This window comes from Haematobia irritans, chromosome 4 (genome assembly GCF_050003625.1).
Source record: "Haematobia irritans isolate KBUSLIRL chromosome 4, ASM5000362v1, whole genome shotgun sequence".
Taxonomy (NCBI): domain Eukaryota; kingdom Metazoa; phylum Arthropoda; class Insecta; order Diptera; family Muscidae; genus Haematobia; species Haematobia irritans.
Window position 1 is genome coordinate 143,858,576 of NC_134400.1, and position 10,697 is coordinate 143,869,272.

At 37.1% G+C, this 10,697-nt stretch overlaps 1 long non-coding RNA gene across 1 annotated transcript; it reads left to right on the forward strand.

Annotated features, from left to right (window-relative positions):
• The first annotated feature begins 9,514 nt into the window (after nucleotides 1–9,514).
• Nucleotides 9,515–10,001, forward strand: LOC142236673 (uncharacterized). The gene is made up of 2 exons (XR_012722147.1): nucleotides 9,515–9,740; nucleotides 9,798–10,001. It is a non-coding gene; the product is annotated as an uncharacterized LOC142236673 (long non-coding RNA).
• Nucleotides 10,002–10,697: the final 696 nt, after the last annotated feature.

Sequence of the window (10,697 nt, forward strand, 5' to 3'; positions counted from 1 at the left end):
GGAATATAAACTCAAATTTAGATTAAAACAAGTAAGTAAAGTCTAATTTCGGGCGGAGCCGACTATATTATACCCTTCACCACTATGTAGACAAACATTTGTGTTACCATCTCAACAACTTCCAATTTGCTGGGAGCTATTTAAAGGTTTGCATTTCCCGATACAAATACTGTTAATGGAGACAATTTTTTGTACTTTTACAAAAACTCTAGAATTAAAATTTAAACGCCCTGGGATGAAACACAATGTTAGTAAAAACAAGTAAGAAAAGTCTAAAGTCGGGCGGGGCCGACTATATTATACCCTGCACCACTTTGTAGATCTAAATTTTCGATACCATATCACATCCGTCAAATGTGTTGGGTGCTATATATAAAGGTTTGTCCCAAATACAAATTGATAGACTTTTACAAAATCTATAGACTCAAAATTTAAGTTGGCTAATGCACTAGGGTGGAACACAATTTTATGGGAAACATTTAAATCTGAAGCAATTTTAAGCAAACTTCGCAAAAGTTTATTTATCGCTCGATATATATGTATTAGAATTTTATGAAAATTAGAGTCATTTTTACAACTTTTCGACTAAGCAGTGGCGATTTAACAAGGAAAATGTTGGTATTTTGACCATTTGTGTCGAAATCAGAAAAACATATATATGGGAGCTATATCTAAATCTGAACCGATTTCAACCAACTTTGGCACACATGACTATACTACCAATTGTTCTCCTTGTGCAAACTTTTAAGCTAATCGGGATAAAACTCTGGCTTCTGGGTCCATATAAGAGCATATCGGGCGAAAGATATATGTGGGAGCTATATCTAAATCTGAATCGATTTCAACCAAATTTGGCACGCATAGCTACAATGCTAAGTCTACTACCTGTGTAAAATTTCAACCAAATTGGGTCAAAACTCTGGCTTCTGGGGCCATATAAGTCCATATCGGACGAAAAATATATATGGAAGCTATATCTAAATCTGAAACGATTTCAATCAAATTTGGCACACTTGACTATACGACTAAGTGTTATGTTTGTACAAAATTTCAAGCAAATCGTTATAAAACTCTGGCTGCTGGCTCCATATTAGTGCATATCGATCGAAAGATATATATGGGAGCTATATCTAAATCTGAACCGATTTCTTTCAAAATCAATAGGGTTCTATTCTGATCCAAATTAGGAACATGTGCAAAATTTGAAGGCGATTGGACTTAAATTGCGACCTAGACTTTGATCACAAAAATGTGTTCACAGGCAGACGGACGGACAGACAGACGGACATGGTTATATCGACTCAGGGAACCACCCTGAGCATTATTGCCAAAGACTCCATATGTCTACCTCGTCTCCTTCTGGGTGTTACAAACATATGCACTAACTTATAATACCCTGTTCCACAGTGTGGCACAGGGTGTAAAAAATAAGTCGATAATCAGGACGAGTACTCTGCAACCTATAATTTTGTTGTAATTAAACTTACATATCTACATATCTTCCTCGTATAAAAAGAGGAAATTGCTCAATTAATGTGGGTAATAAATCCAAATTCGTGAAAATCGGTCAATATTATTATGTAAGAGTTACATGTACGTCTAAATACGATCGGATAATACATAAAAATTTGACACTGGAATAGCATGGGTTAATAAATAAGAGTATTATGGCCAAATTTGGTAAAATCGAGCGATGTATATATATGAACCGATTTGGATGATATTTTGCAGGTTTGGTTGGTATCATAGGTAGGTTTGGTTGGTACCTTGTACTAAATATGTGTAAGATCGTTTACTAAATGAGGCCACTATGGTCAAAAATAAGGTTATTAGGAACAAATTTCTTACAATTGGGCGTTGCATATATATGGGAGCTATATCTAAATCTGAACCGATTTCGATGGAATTTTGCACACATAAAGAGATTACTTTGTACCAAATTTGACGACGATCGGTTAGTAAAAAAGTGCAACGACCCCATTTGTCGGAATCGGACGAGCTATATCTAAATTTGGTCCGATTTCTTCTTGATTCAATAGCGTTCGTCCTTGTGCCCTAAAAACACCCTGTGTTCATCAAAATCGGTTAATAACTGTGACCGGAATTCTGTGAACAACAAATACATGAACAAACGGACGGATGGACACCAAGCGCTAGGTTGAATCAGGAGGCGATTCTGAGTCGATCGGTATATATTTTATGGGGTCTAAAATTAATATTTCAGGTAGTCACATTTTTTGGCAGATCAAAGTTATTATACCCTGACCACTATGTGGTTTAGGGTATAACTACGGTCTAGAAGCCCAAGAATCGGGGGATCGGTTTATATGGGAGCTATATCAAAACCTGGACCGATATAGCCCATCTTCGAACTTGGCCTGCGTGCAGACAAAAGACGAATCTGTGCCAAATTTCAGCACGATACCGCCATGATTGAAGACTGTAGCGTGATTACAACAGACATACAGACGGACATGCTTAACAGGTTGGCTGATAAGTCCCCGGTCTGACACATAGATGGCGTCGCTAGTATTAAATGCATATTATTTTTATATAGTACCAACCTTCAAATGATTCGTGTATTCAATTAGTAAGTCAATTAGTTTGTGAGATAGAGCGTCCTTTGTGAAGCAACTTATGTTATTGTAAAAAAAATGAAAAAAAGGAATTTCGTGTTTTGATAAAATACTATTTTCTGAAGGGAAAAAATACGGTGGAAACAAAACCTTGGCTTGATAATGAGTTTCCGGACTCTGCCCCAGGGAAATCAACAATAATTGATTGGTATGCAAAATTCAATGACCGTAAAATGAAGTTGATCGAGATAGCAGAGGCCTTAAAGATATCAAAGGAACGTGTTGGTCACATCATTCATAAATATTTGGATATGCGGAAGCTTTGTGCAAAATGGGTGCCGCGCGAGCTCACATTTGACCAAAAACAACAACGTGTTGATGATTGTGAGCGGTGTTTGCAGCTGTTAACTCGTAATAACCCGAGTTTTTCCGTCGATATGTGACAATGGATGAAACATGGCTCCATCACTACACTTCTGAGTTCCATCGACAGTCGGCTGAGTGGACAGCGACCGGTGAACCGTCTCCGAAACGTGGAAAGACTCAAAAGTCCGCTGGCATGCGCATGGAATAATTTTTATCGATTATCTTGAGAAGGGAAAAACCATCAACAATGACTATTATATGGCGTTTTTGGAGCGTTTGAAGGTCGAAATCGCGGCAAAACGCCCCCATATGAAGAGGAACAAGTATATACGGCCGTAAGTTCGGCCAGGCCGAAGCTTATGCACCCTCCATCATGGATTGCGTAGAAACTTCTTCTAAACACTGCCACGCACAATCGAATTACTTAAGTTGCGGTAACGCTTGCCGATGGCAAGGTATCTTAAAACCTCCTGACACCATCTTCTAAATTGTATGTAAGTCCATACGTGGTATATATTAAATCAAAAAAGATCGATCCAATACGTATATAATTCAGTTTGACAAAGTAGACATAACATTTTGACAAAATTTTCTACAGAAATAAAATTTTAACAAAATTTTCTATAGAAAAAAAATTTTCACAAAATTTTCTATAGAAATAAAAATTTTCACAAAATTTTCTATAGAAAGAAAAGTTTTACAAAAATGTCTACAGAAATAAAATTTTAACAAAATTTTCTATAGAAAGAAAATCTTGGCAGATTATTTTTGGCTCGAGTGGCAACCATGATTATGAAACGAATAACATTTGAACAAAATTTTCTATAGAAATAAAATTTTGACAATGATGAAAATTTTCTTATGAACCGAATAAAATTTTAACAAAATTTTCTCTAGAAATAAAATTTTGTCAAAATTTTCTATAGAAATAAAATTTTGGTAGATTATTTTTGGCTCTAGTGGCAACCATGATTATGGACCGATATGGACCAATTTTTGTGTGATTGGACCAATTTTGGTATGGTTGTTAGCGACCATATACTAACACCACGTTCCTAATTTGAACCGGATCGGATGAATTTTGCTCCTCCAAGAGGCTCCAGAGGTCAAATCTGGAGAACGTTTTATATGGGGGCTATATATAATAATGGACCGATATGGACCAATTTTTGCACGGTTGCTAAAGACCACATACCAATACCATGTACCACATTTCAGCCGGATCGGATGAAATTTGCTTCTCTTAGAGGCTCCGCAACCCAAATCTGGGGATCGGTTTATATGGGGGCTATATATAATTAAGGACCGATATGTACCAATTTTTGCATGGTTGTTAGACACCATATACCAACACCATGTACCAAATTTCAGCCGGATCGGATGAAATATGCTTCTCTTAGAGGCTCCACAAGCCAAATCTGGGGGTCGGTTTATATGGGGGCTATATATAATTATGGACCGATGTGGACCAATTTTTGCATGGTTGTTAGAGACCATATACCAACATCATGTACCAAATTTCAGCCAGATCTGATGAAATTTGCTTCTCTTTGAGGCTCCGCAAGCCAAATCTGGGGATCGGTTTATATGGGGGCAATATATAATTATGAACCGATGTGGACCAATTTTTGCATGGTTGTTAGAGACCATATACCACCATCATTTCAGCCGGATCGGATGAAATATGCTTCTCTTAGAGGCTCCACAAGCCAAATCTGGGGATCGGTTTATATGGGGGCTATATATAATTATGGACCGATGTGGACCAATTTTTGCATGGTTGTTAGAGACCATATACCAACATCATGTACCAAATTTCAGCCAGAGCGGATGAAATTTGCTTCTCTTTGAGGCTCCGCAAGCCAAATCTGGGGATCGGTTTATATGGGGGCTATATATAATTATGGACCGATGTGGACCAATTTTTGCATGATTGTTAGAGACCATATACCAACACCATGTACCGAATTTCAGCCGGATTGGATGAAATATGCTTCTGTTAGAGGCTCCACAAGCCACATCTGAGGGTCCCTTTATATGGGGGTTATACGTAAAAGTGGACCGATATGGCCCATTTTCAATACCGTCCGACCTACATCGATAACAACTACTTGTGCCAAGTTTCAAGTCGATAACTTGTTTCGTTCGGAAGTTAGCGTGATTTCAACAGACGGACGGACGGACGGACATGCTTATATCGACTCATAATTTCACCACGACCCAGAATATATATACTTTATGGGGTCTTAGAGCAATATTTCGATGTGTTACAAACGGAATGACAAAGTTAATATACCCCCATCCTATGATAGAGGGTATAAAAAAGTGTTGTTCCACCAAGACAACGCACCGTGCCACAAGTCATTGAGAACGATGGCAAAAATTCATGAATTGGGCTTCGAATTGCTTCCCCACCCACCGTATTTTCCAGATCTGGCCCCCAGCGACTTTTTCTTGTTCTCAGACCTCAAAAGGATGCTCGCAGGGAAAAAATTTGGCTGCAATGAAAAGGTGATCGCTGAAACTGAAGCCTATATTGAGGTAAAACCGAAGGAGTACTACCAAAATGGTATCCAAAAAAAATGAAAGGTAACGCTCTTGAAGGGAACTATGTTGAATAATAAAAACGATTTTTGACAAAAAAAAATGTGTTTATCTTTGTTAGACCGGGGACTTATCAGCCAACCTGTTATATCGTCTTAGAATTTTTCCCTGATCAAAAAGTCGGAAATCGATACTTCGATATGTTACAAACGGAATGACAAACTTATTATACCCCATCACCATTTTATGGTGGTGGGTATAAAATGGTTCCATAACAGGACCATTGATGTGATTAATGTAGAATCTCCATGAGCGCCATCTATTGAGAAGTAGCTATAGACAAAATATTTTGCCTTCCAGATTATTTATGAAAGGAATTGAAACGGGCTAATTTCAATACAAGTCAACTATTCGAAAGGGGATGTGCTCGAAATCCAAATTTTTAGTGATTGGGTTTTAATTTCGTTTTGGGCAGGGCAGGACAAAAAAAGTGCTGCGTGTGTATTTGTCAGCATGTTTATGTCTTCACCTTCCCCACATCGTTTGCTAAATGTCTACCTGATCAAATCAAAATTTCCATCGGTTTGTTTGAACTTCGTTGAATCTTTTTAATGCCGAAATTCTATGTAAGGATTTACTTCTGTCAGGACTCATGCATTCGTTGTGTTGCCATCGAACTGCTCGAGGACTTTCCATTTCACTTTGATTCTTAAGAGTTGTGTGTGTGTGTGTGTTCAATTTTCAAATTGTGTTGGATGTAGGCTGTTGTGTTTTTATTTTGGTTCGGTTCGCTTACTTTAACTTTGCCATTCGGGAGGAATAAACACTGAAGTGTGTTCGTACGACAGTTTGTCCGCTCTGTCGTTCGTTCCTCTTCTCTGTTGCTTATATTTTCACAAAACCAAGGACTGATATGTGTATAGCGAAGAAGTATTAAGATTGTTCGCCCCTGCTATTGCCGGCTACGAAACTTTGTTGTTGCTGCTTTATCCTGTCCTATTGTTGTGTTGGTACGTGTCTCTGAAATCGAAAAAAATGAGGGTTTTATTTATGTCTTACAATACCCATTATGGCCACACCTTTCAGGGGTGAGTTTTTTTTTCTTGATTTTGGAAGAATCCACAAAAAATTATCCTCAGCTCAGTTCTATGGGTTAGTGTATGCGAGTGTGTATGTGTGTGCACCATCCACGTGTGAGTGTGAGTAGGAGTGTATATTGCCGTTGTGTGCTTTTGTTGTTTTATTTGTTCCTTTAAAATAAATTCTTGTTGGATTTTTTCGTTCTGTTTTTATCCTCAAAAAATATATGATTTTTTGTTAATATTGAATTCTGTTTAAAGTGGATGTACGCTACAACCAGCGACTATTGATGATAATGCCTCTATTTCAATATTTATTCATTGAAGGTGTAAGCTTGTTTTTACCCATTGATGGGAAAATAACAATAAAATACAATTTTTGATATATCTGCAGGTATATTGAAAAAAATATTTACGTGGTATTACGTTAAACTGACAGCCCGATTTAGTTTCATGCTCACTTAGACTATTCCGCCCATTGTGATAATCGTGGTATTAAATATTACGCAACCTAAATTTTATGATGCTCAATCCACACAATATTAAGGACAAATTTCTTTAAAATAATAAAATTATAATTTAAAAAATTTATGTTTTTTTTTTTAATTTAGGGCAAAACTTTTGGAAATTTGCGTTCCTTCCTTAGAGTCATATGCCTTTGAACTAAAGCAAATTCTCCTTAAAGTAAAGAAAAATATTTTTAATTTAAATAAATCGTTCTTAAATTAACTGAAAGATAGGTCTGTAAGGAGAGGAGGTGGTGTATGCATGTATATGCGCTCGGATATAAGAGCTAGGGTTGTGCACGAGATAATGGATGAGGGTATTGCGGAAGGGATTTTGGTTGAAGTAGATGCGGTAGACGCTACGAAAGTCTTGATGGGAGTGCTATCTATCTATATCTAACTGTGAAGACGATCTTGCAGATTGTATTGCACGATACAATAAGGTAGTTTTGATGGGTGATTACAATAGTGATTTATTCCAACAGGGTAGTTATATGAGGAGCGTTTGTAGAAGGATGGGACTGGAAATAATTCATAACTGTTTGCCAACTCATTTCAATTTGTATACACAGAGGTGTTCTTTATTAGATTATTATTTGGTTTCCGATCCTAGAACGGTTACTAAATTCCCAGCTTTAAATTCCAACCATGCTTTTATTTGTTTGTCTGTGGCTATCGTTGCCGAAAAAGATTCTGAGATACTAAAGGGTGGTTAAAATTTCAAGGGCCGATGTTGATTTTGAATAAAACACAAAATATTTAGGAAATTATTGTAATTTTATTTTATTATGATATATTGGTATTACTCAATTATGTATGGAACAAAATATCGGCCAAATCGGTGGCACACCTTCATCTGATGGTCCAAATTTTCGATGACGCTGAGGCATAATGGAGGTTCTATGCCGTTAATGCGCCGAATTATCTCATCCTTTAGCTCTTGAATTGTTGCTGGCTTATCGACGTACACCTTTTCTTTAAAATAACCCCAAAGAAAAAAGTCCAACGGTGTCAAATCACATGATCTTGGCGGCCAATTGACATCGCCATTACGTGAGATAACACGGCCATTGAATTTGTTGCGAAAAAGAGCCATTGTTTCGTTAGCTGTGTGGCAAGTGGCACCGTCCTGCTGAAACCACATATCGTCCACATCCATATCTTCCAATTCGGGCCATAAAAAGTTCGTTATCATCTCACGATAGCGAACACCATTCACAGTAACTGCCTGACCGGCCTCATTTTGGAAAAAAAAAACGGCCCGATGATGCCGCCAACCCATAAACCGCACCAAACAGTCACTCCTTGTGGGTGCATTGGTTTTTCGACAATCATTCTTGGATTCTCATTCGCCCAAATGCGGCAATTCTCTTTATTGACGAATCCACTGAGGTGAAAATGTGCCTCATCACTGAAGATGATTTTCTTCGAAAATTGATCATCCACTGTTGCCATTTCTTGGAACCATTCTGCCCACTCACGACGTCCATGGTTCAAATTGAGTAAGTCCGAAATAGATTTCGGAAAAAAACTAAAATAAAATTCGGAAAAAAACTTGGCGTTTAGGTGTGGTTCATATTCAACATCGGCCCTTACAATTTAACCACCCTATATTAGTTCGTGATTACAGGAATTTCGACCTTAACTCATGCGAAAGGGACTTCGGAAGAATAGATTTCTCGGAAATGTATAGGCAGGATGTGAACTATCAAGTCGAATTTATGACTCAACATATCATGGATTTATTTAATAGATATGACCCACTTAGACCTGTGAGGAAATCCAACCCCATTGATTGGATGCACCATTTATCAATCCGCATAGTCTGCGAGAAAAGGGATATGGCTTATAGATCCTTTATGGAGAGTAGATCTGCCCGAAACTGGAGAATTTATAGCAAATACACCCGATCTAATATACAGACAGGCGACGGGCTATAGAGAAGATGCTGAATTTGAATTTCGAGCTAGCGATGAGGTTAATGTGTGGGATAGTTTGAACAGAATCAGATTTAAGGCAATAGGAGCTAATGGAATATCCATTAGATTCTTGAAATTAATAATATTTAATATTTAATTAATATTTAATTTCTCGACATCTGGTATTCTTATATAATACTATATTGATGACTTCCAACTACCCGGATGCGTGGAAAATTGCAAGGGTTGTACCATTGCCGAAGAAGAGTAGGCCGCCTGATTATTATGATTTTAGGCCAATTAGCATCCCTGCCAGCATTTCAAAGTTCCATTTCAACCTCATCGTTACCACAGACTCGTAAATGTCACTTCAACCATCATGAAAAGGTACATCAAAAAGTACATGCAAGTAATTTGCCATCCCTACTGTAAAAAAAGCCATTTTTTTGTAAAAAAAGCCATTTGGTGAAGAGTAGGCCGCCTGATTATTATGATTTTAGGCCAATTAGCATCCCTGCCAGCATTTCAAAGTTCCATTTCAACCTCATCGTTACCACAGACTCGTAAATGTCACTTCAACCATCATGAAAAGGTACATCAAAAAGTACATGCAAGTAATTTGCCATCCCTACTGTAAAAAAAGCCATTTTTTTGTGAAACGCCAAGCGCAACCAGCTTGTTATATTTTAATTAAATAAAAACGAAAATAAAGTTCTGAAAACATAGATTATACGCTTAAAATTGTGAAAGGTATATTGGTGAACAATTTGGTGATTTTCCAAATGGAATAAAGTGATTGTTTTTCAGATATTTTACAGACACGCTGCCTCCATGGAATAAAAACACTGGTTGATAGACGCAGCAACATGTAACTCGCTACTTGTAACTCAACATCATCATTAATGCCAAAAATTATGTTAAATGTAATGTGATAGTGGTATAAATGTTATATTTTTAAGAATTTGTAAATGTTTAATCAAATTAATAAATATCTAAACAAACGTGTTTTAATCGACCACAATGATTCTTTTACAACTATCTTAAAATGCACTTTTTCTGATTGTTTGGTGGGTCCCTTATTGGCGTCGTTCTAAATTGATCTATAAAGGCACCTGATAATTGCACTCATGCGAAACATTTTTGTAGTAACTTGGCGTGGTACAACTTCTCAATAGTGACGGCGCTTTTCCGACGAGTTTTTGATGTCGTATATGATTGTTTTCGATTCTCAAAATAGTCCCCAAATTCAAAAAATTTTGGCAGGGATATTACCCGAGTTTTCAAAGATACTTGAAAATTTGATGAATTTCCAGATAATGGCTAACGAATCAGTACGTAGAGGATTTTCAGATTTCTAGTCAGGTTTCAGACGAAATTTCAGTACTACTTCGTTAATGGCTTCTTTTGTGGATGATGATGGATACTGGCGGACACTGACAACAAGTTAGTGTCTATCTTGATTAGCCTGGATCTAAGTAGAGCTTTCGAGTAGATCAGTAATGAAGTTCTGTTGAATAAATTATACATTCAATTTGGTTTCTCAAGAACGTCATGTTCGCTAATTGAATCCTTTTTATTCTGTAGGAAGCAGTTCGTATAGTTTGCAGGGACCATTTCTAGTACGAGGGTAGTATCCAGAGGAGTTCCCCAAGGGTCGGTATTGGGTCCGTTATTCTTCAATATGTACATAAATGATATATTCAATGT